The 14541-nt window shown below is 45.6% G+C and overlaps 1 long non-coding RNA gene across 1 annotated transcript; it reads left to right on the top strand.

Annotated features, from left to right (window-relative positions):
* Positions 1-421: 421 nt before the first annotated feature.
* On the top strand, positions 422-960 carry LOC111816205. The gene is made up of 2 exons (XR_002820653.1): positions 422-716; positions 755-960. It is a non-coding gene; the product is annotated as an uncharacterized LOC111816205 (long non-coding RNA).
* Positions 961-14541: the final 13581 nt, after the last annotated feature.

Here is a 14541-nt window from a genome sequence, read left to right as displayed (position 1 = left end):
GGGCGGGCGGGGCGGAGCCGGGCCTCGCTACTCCGGGACCTCGCCGCGCCCCTGCCGCCCCCACAGGGCCGAGGTGGCGCCCCGTGGACGACGGGCGCCTCGCGGGCCGGGCCGGTCCCCTCCGTCGAAGGGCGACACGCAGCGGGACCTAAAGTGAAAGTGAGCGGCCAGGGCGGGCCTGAAGGCCAGGTTGCGGCCAGAGGGAGGACGCGCGCGCAGCCGCTGACGGCGCCGCCGGGCCGCGTGGCCTCCGGGTCACCGCGCGGAGAGGGACCGCAGGGAGACCCGAGGTGACCCCGGGGTCGGCAGCGCGCCGGCGGCGCGAGGTCGGCGCGTGGGAGGGCAGAGCGGGCCCTGGTGACCACGGGGAGGCCGCGCGAGGGCCCGGAACCGCGGCGGCACCGCAGCCGGCAGGGCCTGCTAAGCCAGGCCGGGGGCCTGGCCGGGCGGGGCGAGAGGGGCGCGGGACGAGGAGCCAGGAGGGCGGTGGACAAACTCGCCGGCCCCAGAAGTTTGGCGGGGAGAGACACGGAAAAATAGGCCTAGACCCCAAAGGGTGGAAGAGGCAAAAAGGGTATCTGGTTTTGTTTTTAATTTATTCCAATTTGAGGGAGAGACCCAAAGAATAGTGAATGCTGCAGAGTCCCAGGAAAGACCAAAAAGGGTGAGAAGGCACTTCATCTTGCTAGGGTTAAAGGATTCATAGAGGTGGGAAGGTTGTTTTTTGTTTTTTTTTTTTTTTTTTGGTGGGAAGGTTTTGAAGAGAGGAAGCAGGCTTGCTGCACCGTCCAGCTGCCTGGATCATAAGGCAGGTAGGTTCGCTGTCCTTTAAAACTGCAGTGTAATTGCTTCACACCCTTATCCCACTGTACATGGGAACCTCGGCGTGCTTACCTGTATCTCCAGAGACTCATAGGGGAACTTACAGACTTCCTCACTCTAACCCCAATATTTTGTCTCCAAAAAAAAAATAAATAAATAACTTATGCACCCTCGATATAGTGCACAGCACGTGAAAGTCAAAAAAAAAAAAAAAAAAAGCCAGTGTTATGTGAATGTTAAATAAATTACTTTAGGGGGCCTGGCCCTAGCTCACTTCTTTAAGTGGCTGCTTCCACGAAGCTGTCATCCTCAGGTTGCTGGAGTTCAATCCCCACAACACCCCAGCTGGACGAAAGTGTCCTGAAGGCATTTGAGAAATAAATAAATAAATAAATAAATAAATTACTTTATATACAGCCATTGAAAACAATGTTGAAGGAAAAGATTTTATGACATGGGAAATGTTCCTAGTTAAAAAGCACATTATAAGGGCCGGGCGTGGTGGTGCACGCCTGTAATCCCAGTACTCCGGAGGCTGAGGTAGGACTATTGCTGCGAGTTTGGCAAGATGTGAGGAGATCTTGCTGTATTGCCCCACTCTTCAAACTCCCCATCCTCCTGAGTGCTGGAATTACAGGTATGCACTCTCCTATTTATAAAGTTTTTTGGGTTTTTTGGTTTTGTTTTGTTTTGTTTTTGGTGGGCCGGGATATCACCGTGTGTAGTGCTGGCCTGGACCTCACATGATCCTCCTACTTTACCCTCCCAGTGCTGGGATTACAGGCATGCCATACCACACCTAGTTTAAAATACTTTTTAAAAATTTCTCCAGTTTTTTGTGGTTTTTTAAAAATCTTTTTATTTAGTTATCTATTTGGTACAGGGTCTGCTACTAGTAGTGATCCCCCTGTCTCAGCCTCTCCAGCTCTGAGATTACAGGCAGTGCACCACCACGCCCAGTTTCAGTGGCCAGCACAGCCTCCAGGGCTCTGGGGCCTGAACAGCATGTGGTAGGAAGCGAACCTGGGTCCTTGCACTTGCCAGGCAGGTGCTTAGACCGCCAAGCTATCTCCCCAGCCCTACAGTACTTTTAAAAGTATTTTTGCAAGACATGGAGACATAAATCTGGAATCCCAGCACTCTGGGAAGCTGAGGCAGGAGAATTGCAAATTGGAGCCCAGCCTGGGCAACTTAGTAGTTTAATAAGACCCTGTGTCAAAAAAATAATAAGTGGCCGGGCATGGCAGTGCTCACCTGTACTTCCAGCACTTAGGAGGGTGAGGCAGGAGGATCATTGTGAGTTCAAGACCAACCTGAGCTACAACGCGAGGTCAGGGCTGCCTGAGCTGCACAGAGAGACCTTGTCTCAAAAAGACAAAAAATAAATAAAAGTTATAGCTTAGTACAAAGGTCCAAGGTTCAATCCCTAGTACTTAAAAAAAAAAAAAAAAAAAGATATTTCTAAAGTTCAAGAGGAAAAGATACTAGGATTCAGGGAGGAAAATTGGAAGCAGATTCTTGAAGTGTGGAAAGAGCTTTGGCAAGAAGAGATGTTCTAGGTAAGCAGACTGTCCCGGGCAGAAGGAACAGTTCAGAGACCCCGCATAGGAAATGGAGGCAGTCTCTTTGACTTAAGCATAGACTGGAGTAGGGAGAGCCAGACAGTCTGAAAAGGATAGGACTATACCAAAGGTCCCAAATACCCTCCAGAGCTATTTGAACTTTGCAGGTCAGGGAGATCCACTGGAACTTGCGCATGCAGGTGATCGATTTCAAAGTAGATTTTTCCTGTGCTCTTACTCAATAAGGTTGGAAACCTCAGCCCCTTAGTCCTAATATTTGGACAATTGGTTGACTCAGAACAGTGAAACCGGAAGAACAGTCATTGCATTCCATTTTTCCCAAAGTGAGAATTGAGGCTTGCTTTCCTGGTTATTAATTGCAATTTTGGTTTTGTTTGGGGTTTTTTTTTTTTTTTTTCACATTTTTGGTTTGTTTTATACTAGGAGTTGAACCGGGACCTTTCTAGTGAGCTACATCCCCAGCCACCACCCCCCTCTTCTTTATTAAATCTTGAGACAGGGTTTCACAAAATTGTCCAGGATAGGTTAGAGCTTTTGATCCTTCTGCCTCAGCCTCCCAAGCACTGGCACTACAGGCATGTGCTATCATACCTGGCTTGATTTGTTTGTTTTTTTGAGACCACACTAGTCTTGAGCTCACATTTTGAGCCACAGGTTGGCCGCAAACTCGAGATCTTCCTGCCTCAAGCTCAGAGGGTGCTGGGGTTTCATGAGTGAGTCACCGCAACCCTATTATTACTTTTTTTTTTTTTTTTTTTAATTGAGACAGGATCTCACTATTCAACTCAGGCTTGCCTAAGCTCACTTTGTAGCCCAGGCTGGTCTTATGGTCTCAACTTACAGTGAGCCTTCTACCTCAGCCTCCTGTGCTGGGATTACAGGCAGGTGCCAGCCACCACACATGGCCACTGTAATTTTTATTTACTAGACTCAGAGTTTTAGAGAGCAAATTAGCAGAGTGAAAACAAAATGAAGAAAAAAATAAGTACCTTAAATCAGGGATTTGGAAACTTTTGTTTTTTGTTTTAGACAAGCAGGTTGGCCTTGAACTCACTTTGTAGCCAAGGCTAGCCTCAAATTCACAGTGATCCTCCTGCCTCAGCTTCCCAGTGACGGGATTACAAGCATGAGCTACCATGCCCAGCTTGGAAACTGATTGTGATTCAGAAGTAGAAGTAAATATCTAGGCCTGGCATGGTAGTACACATTTGTAATTTCAGCACTCTGGGAAGCTGAATGATGATTCAAGTATGATTGCAAGTATAAACCCTGCCTAAGTAATTTAGCAAAATCCTGTCTCAAAAACAAAGAAGGCTGAGAGTGGAGCTTAGTATGAAGGCTCTGAGTTCAATCCCCTTTACTAAAACAAAAACTGGGCTGGGGAGATACCTCAGTAGAATAAGTGCTTGCCTGGCAAGTGCAAGGTCCTGAGTTCGATCCCCGCTACTGGAAAAAAAAAAAAAGCTTATATCTCATCCTAAAAATGTATAATGTATGTCTGTGTAAATACACAAATGCACATATTTCTTTCTTTTGTTTTCTTTTAATGTATTTACTACAGGGTCTCACTACACAGATCAGATTCATAGTGATCCTCCTGTTTTCAGCCTCCTCAGTGTTAGGATTACAGGTGTGTACCATTCTGCTCTGCCTGGACTCTGGCTGGCTCAGCCCACCCTGGGGGTAAGGGGCTGGCACCTGTGGTCCTAAGCTTGCCTAAGCAGGCACTTTAGTCCACTGAGCTATCTCACTGGCCCCCATGTTTTTGTAAGAGTTTAGGCTGGTCTCAGATTCCTGCCTACCCTCCAGAGTGCTGGAATAACAGGTATGTATCACCAATCCTGGCTCAAAGTTATATTATCATAGAAGCAGTAAGTATGATTCCTTATACGTTTGGAACCAACGAAAAGATGAAAATATCAACTTTATTGTCAACAAAGCTGAACTGAAAAATGTGGAAGAGATGGTAACCAATGGACTTTTTCTTTTGGAGTTGGGGATGGAAGCCAAGACCTACGCACTAAGCTACATCTTCAGACCACTTTCTAATTTTTTTTTTTTTTTTTTTTTGAGACAAGGTCTTGTTTGTTTGCTTGTTTTTCTTTCATTTATGTATTTGCTACAGGGTCTCACTACACAGCTCGAACTCATATTGATCCTCCTGTTTTCAGCCTCCCCAACACTGGGATTATAGATGTGTGCCACCACACCTGGACACAGTCACTGGCTCAGCGCACCCCAGCGAGCATGTCAGGTGCCAGCATGGCATGTGGGACCAGGATCGAACCCTGGTCCCTGTACTTGCCAAAGCAAGCACTTAGTCTGCTGAGCTATCTCTCAGACCCATTGAGACATGGTTTTGCTAAATTGCTAAATTCCTCAGGTTAGGCTCAAATTTCTAATCCTCCTGCCTCCAGTTCTAATAGGTGTATCGTTCCCTTTTATGTTTGTTTTTGAGACAGGGCCTTAATGTGCCGCCACACCTGGCTTCTCATAGACTTTTTACTATTTTTCCTTGAATTGAATTTATTTTCTTGGCTCAGCCAAATAGCTCAGTTGATTAAAGCGCCTGCTTAGGCAGATGCAGGGGCCGGGAGTGCTGGCCCCTGCCCCTGGGGCATGCTGAGATGGCAGTTGAGACTGGGCTTGGTGATAATCCCAGAACTTGGGAGGCTATAAACAGGAGGATCATTGCCAGTCCTCTCTATGCAGTGAGACCCTGTATATCCTGTACTAAATACAAAAAAAAAAAAAGTTATTTTCTCAAAACTCTAACTTCCTCCTTGCAGAAATCCAGCATTTTAGTATATGTGTGGTTGAAGCAAACTGATCTAGCCATTTTAACCACTTTTTTTTTTTTTTTTTTTTTGAGACAGGGTCTCACTGTGTAGTGCAGTAGTACAGACTGACCTTGAACTCACTATGTAGCCCAGGCTGGCCTCTAATTTGAATTTGTGGAGATCATCCTGCCTCAGCCTCCTGAGTGCTGGAATTACAGGCATGTACCACCAACCCAAGCCACATCTATTTTTTTCCTCTCTCTTTTTGTACTGGCAGTCGAATCCACAGCCTCACACTTGACAGGCAAGCACTATGCTGCTGATCTGTATCCCCAGTCTCACATCTAATGTTAAAAGACTACATCTTCTCCTAAGGCAGGCAGGGCTGAATTCATCAGGTTAAGTCACTTGTGGAAGAACCCTGACAAATGTTCTATTATCTGCCCTTCAATAGAAACAAAAGGCTCAAGAAATACGGGTCTGTATACCCTAGCCCCTGCCCATATAAATTGGAGCTGCCCTATTAATGAGGCAATTAATTGGGAAAGTTTAGTTAAGCAGGGGTTTTTTGTTTGTTTGTTTGTTTGTTTGTTTTGCAGAACCAGGGATTCAACTCAGGCCCTTGCCAGGGAAGCACTTCTTCCACTGAGCCATCTCCCCAGCACCTAATTTTGTTTAAGTGAAAGCAAATATTGAAATCAGTTTTGTTTTGTTTTAATGTATTTGGTACAGGGTCTCATTCCGCAGCTCGAACTTGTAGTGATCCTCCTGTCTCAGCTTCTCCAGCACTAGGATTAGAGGTATGTGCCACCACACCCAGTTTTGGTGGCCGGCGCAGCCTGTGGTGCCAGGGATCTGACCCCAGTCCTTGCACTTGACATGCAGGCACTTAGACCTGTTGAGCTATCTCCTCCCCTGCAACATCATTCTTAAAAGAAGTGCACAAATATGATGCATGATCTAATATCTATCAAAATACCTTTTAGTTAATCATTTTTTTAAAATGGTGAATAGAGCCAGACATGATGGTGCACAGATGCAATCCCAGCCCTCGAGAGGCTGCAGCAGGAGGATTACACTGAATTACAGGCCATCCTGGGCTACATGGTGAGTTCAAGGCCAGGCTGGGCTGCACAGAGAAACCCTGTTTCAACCCCCAAAAATAAATAAAACAGTGAATAGATACCATAATAAACGTTGGAAACTGTAAGAAACACCCACTTACCTATCCTTTATTTTATTATTATTATTTTTTATTTTTGAGACAGGACCTGGCCATGTAGTCCAACCTTGTCTTGAACTCAATATGCCGCCCAGGCTGGCCTTGAACTCAAGGTGATCCCCCAACCTCAACTGCCTAGGTGCAGGGATTATAGCTATGCACCACCACACCTGGCTTTTACCAATCTTTAGATAGAGAACCAAACCTTTTTGTTGAATATGGTTCTTGATCTGGTCTGTCTGTCTGTCTGTCTGTCTGTCTGTCTGTCTGTCTGTGTTACTGGGATTGAACCCAGGGCTGTCACACTGAGCTACATTTCCAACCCTTTTTTTAATATCACTTTTTTGGGGAGGGTGGGGCTTAAGATAGGGTCTCACTATGTAGTCCACAGTGGCTCTCAACTCACTATGTAGTCTAGGCTGACTCACAGCAATCCTCCTGCCTCAGCCTTATAAATACTGGGATTACAGGTGTGCACCACCATTATTTATTTATTTATTTATTTATTTATTTATTTATTTATTTTGGCAGAACCGGGGATTGAACTCTGGCCCTCGCGCTTGCCAGGGAAGCACTTATTCTACCGAGCCATCTCCCTGACCCCTCAGTTCCTAGCTTTTTTGAGACAGTCTCCCTAAGTCATTAAAATGCCCAGATTAGACTCAAACTTTCTTGAATCTCAAACTTCCAGAATGTAAAATTATAGGCAAAGGCTACCACTTCTAGTTCAACAGTAATTTTCAACAAAGCTTTATTTCCAAAGCTAGTATTGCCAAAGCCTTCAACTGACATGTCATAGAAACAGCTTTCTTTCCATGTTTATGGTCCATCAGTTTATGTTATTGTGATTAAATTGGTTGCACACTGGCACAGAGGCAGGTTAGGAGCACACGCAACAGACCCTTGCTAGGTGTCTGCGTCCTCCGGAAGAAGGTGTTAGTGTGCTCCGGAGAATTCAGCCTTGCAAAGCACTCAGCATCCGAGGGCATCCTCACGTGTGCGCTTGGAGAGAAGGGGAAGTGCTGGCTCCAGGGAGTCCACCAGCGAGAAAGCAGTTCATGCCCATGAATTAGTGTGACCAACTCTGTGTGCATTTAGCTTAACATTCTTCTCCCATTACTTTTTTTTTTTTTTTTTTTGGCAGAACCAGGGATTGAACTCAGGCCCTTGTGCTTGCCAGGGAAGCGCTTATTCCACTGAGCCATCTCCCTGGCCCCTCCCATTACTTATTTATTCTAAAATCTTTTTTATTTTTCTAGGCATGGGCATGCCTGTGGTGCCAACACTCTGGGAAGCTAAGGCAGAAAGATCACAAGTTTGAGTCCCACCAGGACAACTTGGTGTGACCCTGTCTCAAAAAACAAAGGGGCTGGTGAGATAGTTTGGCAGACTAAAGCGCCTGCTTGCTTAGGCAAGCACAGGGACCGCAGTTTGAGCCCATAACCAGGACAGGTTGAGCTGGCCACAAAGCCCAGGCATAGTGGCATTAGGCCTGTAATCCCAGCACTGGGGAGGCTGAAAAAACAGGAGGAGCAATATGAGTCCGAGCTGCATGGTGAGACCCTGTAACAACCAAATACATGGGGCCAGTGAGATAGCTCAGCCGTCTAAAGCGCCTGCATAGGCAGGCTTAGGCGCAAGGGACCACAGCTCAATCCCCAGCACCACATGCTGCACCAGCCCTGCCCTCAGGGTGGGCTGAGCTGACCAAAAATAAATAAATAAAAATAAAGAGCTGGAAATAAGGCTCAGTGATCAGTGCCTCTGGGTTCCACCTCTATTACTGAAAAGAAGGGAGGGGAGGAAGGGGAAAGAAATTCCCCCAAAGGTACTGGGCTCAAATGCAGGCCTCAAGTGAGTTACTAAACATTCCTCAGCCCTTTTCAACATTTTTATTTAGAGATGGTCTTCCTAAATTGCCCAGATGTGGCTCACCCTTGGGATCCTCCTGCCTCAGTCTTCTAAGCAGTTGGGCTAACCTAGTGCACACCACCAAGTTTTGGAAACATTCCACAGTGCCTGGAAAAGGGCAAGCTGATGGGTGAACAGGGCAAAGGGGCCAGGGGGAGGAAGAAGTTAGGTAAATCCCTTCCTCTTCTCTCTAATCCGCCCCTTAATATTGCTGTCCTGGGCTGGGGAGATAGCTCTGTGGTCTAAGTGCTTGCCTGGCAAGCACAAGGACCTGGGTTCGAGCCCTAGTACCGTGTGCTGTGCAGCCATCTATAATCCCAGTGCTGGAGAAGCTGTTTAGTTATCTATTTGGTAGAGGGTCTGCTACTAGCAATGATCGCCCTGTCTCAGCCTCTCCAGCTCTGAGATTACAGGCAGTGCATCACCACCAGGCCCAGTTTCAGTGGCCAGCACAGCCTCCAGGACTCTGGGGCCTGAACAGCATGTGGTAGGGAGCAAACCTGGGTCCTTGCACTTGCCAGGCAGTTGCTTAGACCGCCAAGCTATCTCCCCAGCCCTAAAGTACTATGAGTACAAGCTGCATAGTGAGACCCTGCACCAAATAAATAAAAATAACTTTTTTAATTTAAGAAAATGACAACATAAAGAGAATAAGAGACTAAGGATAACCACATTAACAAAGTACATGGACTATAAAATATCTTTAATTTCTGTAATTAGCCAAAAATAAATCATGTACACCATTTTTCAAGAATAAATGTAAAAAAATTTTTTTAAATAATTTGAGTCCTATCTATCCAAATAAACAAAAATAATAAATAACATACTTTTATACTTTTTTTTTACTTGCTCTTTCCAGTCTTTTTCTTTTCTAGGGTGTTTTTGTTCTTTTGTGACAAATTCTTGCTATGTATTCCAGGTGATCCTCCTGCCTTAGCCACCATGTCCAGCTCCCTCCAGTCCCATTTAATTAAAAATGACTTCATTGTAGTCTTTCTTTTCTTCTTTCTCTTTACTTTTTTTCTGTCTTTTGGTCTTCCCATCTTTCTTAACAACTGACTGATTGTTTTTGGGTGCTGGTGACAAGATGCAACACCCCCACACCCGGGGCCTGGTCTGTACACCAGCAGCCCCCCAAATGGTCTTAACTAGCTCAGAGTTGATGCAGCTGTCAGTGGTAGATCATCTGCTGTACCAGCTCACTATTCGGGCTGTGCGCTCCCATGTGCTGAGCTGATGCAACTGGTCCATTCAGGAAAAGCTGCAGCCTTATGCGTTAGAACAACCCTTTTAAAAAGCAATTTCACAGCACTCTGTAGAGCCCTAATAGCGATGTGACTCCCTTCTGACTCATCAGTACCACTCCTAGGAAATTTTCCTGGAGAATAATCCTCACCAAAAGAGAAAAGCCACAGCACACCCCTATTTCCTATCCTCTCAGCTGTAACATAAAATTTGGAAACATAATAAATGGTTGAAGTAACTGATAGCACTCAACATCTTGAAATATAACAGCTGAGAACACAAAGGGTAACTTAAAACATTTGATTACATGGTAAATGGAAAAAGGATACAGCGTACCAAGAATCAGTGAACTATACACTTTGAAAGAAGAAATTTCGTGAATCACTTTCTTTTTGAGACAGGGTCTCTCTATGCAGTTCAAGCTGACCTTCAACACTATGTAACCCAAATTGGCTTTAAACTTATAGTGAGCCTCCTGCCTCAGCTTCCCAGATGCTGGAATTAAAGACATTTGCCACCTCATCTGGTCCTAGTTTTCTTAAAAAGAGAAATTATGGGGCCAGATATATAGTTCAGCAGCATAAATGCCTGCCTGGCAAGCACAAGGTCCTAAATTCAATCCCTGGTACCAAAAAAAGAAGAAAAAGAAATTGTGTAATTTTGCTTTTGTATCAGCCAAGAGCAGCAGGAAACAGATGGGCCTCTGAAAATGTGTGACTGAGGAGAGTTACCGCAGGGACCATGTACAGAGGTGTAGGCAGTGTCAGGAGGAAAATGCCGTGGGTCTGAAATCTGTTAGGAGCCCGTACCAGTGTGAAACAGGAGGGCTGAGGAGATAACCAGAGGGGTGAGGCCCGGGCGTGTGACCAGTGCTGGGGTGCTCAAGGCCAGAGTTCTTGCCTAGCGTGTATCAGGCCCTGGCTCCAATCCCCAGCATTGGGAGGCCAAAAAGCAAAACATAGTCATTGTGACTAGGGGAGAGAGAGAGAGAGAGAGAGAGAGAGAGAGAGAGAGAGAGAGAAATTGTCTGAGCATATGGCCAAGGACCTCAGGGAAACTTGGAAAGCCAAGTTCATCTACAGATAAAAGCCTTAGGTTGCCAGGCATGGTGGTACACACCTGTAACCCCAGCACTTGAGAGGCTGAGGTTGGAGCATCCTCTCAAGTTTGAGACCAGCCTTGGCTACAAAGTAAGCTCAAGGCCAGCCTGAACTGCATAGGGAGATTCTGTCTCAAAAAAGACAAACAAATGATGGGAGGGATGCTGGAGATATAACTCAGCAGCATAAGCACCTGCCTGGCAAGCACAAGGTCCCAAGTTCAATCCCAGGTACTGCAAAAAAAGAAAAAGCATAGGTCGAGGCCTTAAGTGTGGAACATAAGCCTGTAACCCAAGCAATTGTGGAAGGCTGAGGTAGGAGGCAAGTTTGAGCCCAGTGTGGGCAACTCAGTGACATAGCAAGTCCCTGTCTCAAAATGAAAACAAAAAGCTAAGGACATAGCTCAGCACTAAGGCTCTGGGTTCAGTCGCCAGTACTAGAAAAACAAAACAACACACAAGAGAGCAGAAAAGATTAGCTCATGCTGAGACAAAGATGCAGACCAGGAGCAAGGTAGTTCTGTTGCTTCATTGTTGTATTGAGCTGGAGTTGGAGCTAGGAAAGAGATTAATCAGAGGTGTCTATGAGTTCAACTGGGCCAGAGCATTCCCAAGTCTTCCCCATAGACTATTAGCCTATATTTCTCCTTCCAGAAAAACTTTGTGGCCTCAAGAAACAATTATGTAGTATCCATCCTGTACCAGGAACGGGTGGGGCTCTGGGGATTTAGGAGGAAACAAAATCCACCTCGTTCTGTGGAGTTTACATTTGCAGTGGAGCCACACAGGCAATGATAAGAAAATATGTCAAGCAGCAGTGAGTGCTGTGGAGGAAAGCAGGGAAATGAAACTGCCCATCCAGTTACCTCTTACAGACTTCTTGCTTTGAAGCACGCAGGTACCCAAGCAGCAGAGCTCGAAGTCCCAGGGCCCTTGGCTTCTCTCATCTGGTCTAAGATCACAGCGTCCTCCTAAGATCTTCCTGCCTCAGTGTCCTCCAGCCTAGCATCCACTGTGCTGTGAGGGCCTGAAACCTGCCATGTCAGGCAGAGGAATCTGTTAGGGTTCATGCCCGCTTTGTCATCTCTAATGTGGAGTAACAACTAACCTGCTGGTCAGGGTCTCTTTGTCTGCTGGATCCATCCTCTGCCTCAACCTCCTCCATTCTCTGGGGTTGTTTTTCTCTCCTGAGTTATTGACCATGCCCCCTGCTAACTTCTGCCCAGGCTATGCTTCCCAGTAGTGATGCTTCCCCCACCTCTGTGCCTTCCACAGCTGGCTGCTTACTCTTCTGCACCCAGCCACAGCCACTCCCATGGGGCTCAAGCTTCCCTGACGTCACTGGGGATGAGAGTGTCTCCCAGCCTCTTCCTCTGTGGCATCTGTGTGTTTTACAGGCACCAAGAAATGTCTTTTTCCTACTATCTGATTTTATTTCTTAGATTTAAAACATGTAGAATTGGGCCAGGGAAATAGCTCAGTGGTGTAAGCATCTGCCTGGCATATGGGATTACAGTAAATATAATCTATGAGTCATATGGTATATCCATTCATCGATCCATGTGTGGCCTGTTTTTGTTTGGTTTGGTTTTTAGGTTTGAGGGATAAAATGCTGGGCCTCACGTGCGCTAAATGTGTGCTCAGCCACTGAGCTGCTTCATGTCTATGACCATCTCTTGTTACTCAGCACCCACCTTAGAAGCTAGAATTGACAACTTACACATATTCTCCATCTTGAACACACAAAGCCCCAGCTCAACTCCAGCACTGGTGACACACCTGTGAACGCAGCCCTCAGAAGTCCAAAGCAGGAAGATCATGATGAGTCCAAAGCTAGCCCCACACTACACACCAAGACCTTGTCTCAAATAAAAGTGGGGCCGGGGACAGGGAGATGGCTCAGCAGCATAAGCACCTGCCTGGCAAGGGCAAGGTCCTCAGTTCAATCCCTGGTACCAAAAAAAGAAAAGAAAAAAGAGAAAGAAATTAGGGCTGAGGATTAGTTAAGTGCAGTTCAGCACCAGCCCAGCAAGTTTGGGTTTGATTCCAGGTATAAAAAAAATACAAAACCAGGAGCTGGGGATATAGCTCAGTGGCACAAATGCCTGCCTGGTAAGTGCAAGGTCCTGAGTTTGATTCCTGGTACCAAAAATAGAGCGCTTGCCTAGCATGTGCCAGTCCCTGACCCAAAGAAAGAAAAAAAAGTTTTAGTGTTTTATCTTTTTCTTGTTCTTAAAATAAAAGATTGATTTAAAAACTGCCTTTTTTAAATTCCCATTTATGGGGCTGCAGAGATGGCTCAGTGGAATAAGTGCTTCCCTGGCAAGCACAAGGGCCTGAGTTCAATCCCCGGTTCTGCCAAAAAAATTAAAAATTAAAAATTAAAATTCCCATTTATTTAATTTTAGTACTGGTCATTGAATCCAGAGCCTTCAGACTAAGGTATATTACAAGCTGGGCTGGAACTTGCCATCTTTCTGCCTCAGTTTACCATAGTGTTGGGATTACAGACATGTATCATCATACCCAGCTTTATTTTTTGACACAGTAGAGCATGGTAGCTCATTCCTGTAATTTAGGTACTATGGAAGGCTGAGGCAGGAGCATCACAGGTTCAAGCCTTACTTGAGTAATATAATTAATTAGGGAGATACTGTCTCTAAATAATTAAACAGCTGGAAATGTAGCATAGTATGAAAATCCCTGGATTTAATCCCTGGGTGTGTGTGAGGGTGGGTGGGAATGTGAGACAGTGTCTGAGGTTGTGCATGGTGGAGCATGCCTGTAATCCCAGCACTTTGTAGAGTAAGGCAGGAGGATTGTTGGGATTTCAAGACCAGCCTGGGCTACAAAGTGGGCTCAAGGCCAGCCTGAAGTGCATAATGAGACCCTTTCTCAAAAAGACAAAACACACAAAAAAATAAAAAAAAAAATACATAGAGGGTCTCAGGTGCCCAGACTGGCCTCAAACTTGTGTTCCTCCTAAAGCAGGAAATGAGGGCCTGGCACAGTTGGCTGGGGAAGTAGACGCAACCTGTTAATTATGAGATCCTAGAGCCTACGCAGAGCAGTTCCCAAAGGACAGCACGTGGATGCCTCAGGCAAACTCCAGCAGGTTTACCATAGGATGGCGTGAACCTGACCTCAGCCTGAGCTGTGGGCCCCAGCACTACCTCTCGGGATCCGGATGTAGATGTTCTCGTGGGGCTCCTTGAAATATGGGTGGCATAAGAGGACACAGACACCAAGAAGAGCTTGCTATGATGGCCTTCTTTGTGATAGTCCACTCTGCAAATTTTAGGGTACGCTTTTTTTTTTTTTTTTCCTTTTTTCCTTTGCCCAAGCTGGCTCTACAGAGCCAGTTTCTACCTCACTCTTCACTTTCACTTTTTCAAATACATTTTGTTACTGTCTTTTGCTTGTTTCCTTCGATTCTTTGTTGAATGAGAACCTAGAATCCAACTCCAGGTGATGCAAGCACCACAAAACCCAGTAATGTTTGTTGAGCCACTTTTAGGAGCTACCTAGTAACACTCCTGCCTCAGCCTCCAGAATAACAGGAGTTCTGGGCACAAGCCACCACAAGTTGCCCAAACTGTTTTTTAAATCAATTTGCAGTTCCAGCATTACATATGAGGTCCCATTCATTCGCATCAACTCTAGCACTTGGTGTGTATTCTTCTTAGGGTTCTTCATTCTTGCCACTGAGGAATCAAATGAAATTTTGTAGTGGTTTGGATTTGTGCTTGTTTGATGATTGCTGGTGTCAAACATGGAGATAGATAGATAGATAGATAGGTAGACCTTAAAACTTCCTCTTTGGGAAAATAGCTGTCTATAGCCTTTTTTTTTTTTTTTTTTTTTTTTTTTTTTTTTTTT

The sequence above is a fragment of the Octodon degus genome, unplaced genomic scaffold (assembly GCF_000260255.1).
Source record: "Octodon degus isolate 3935 unplaced genomic scaffold, OctDeg1.0 scaffold00002, whole genome shotgun sequence".
Lineage (NCBI taxonomy): Eukaryota > Metazoa > Chordata > Mammalia > Rodentia > Octodontidae > Octodon > Octodon degus.
Note: the sequence above shows the minus strand (reverse complement) of the source record. Positions and strands in the feature narration are given on the sequence as shown.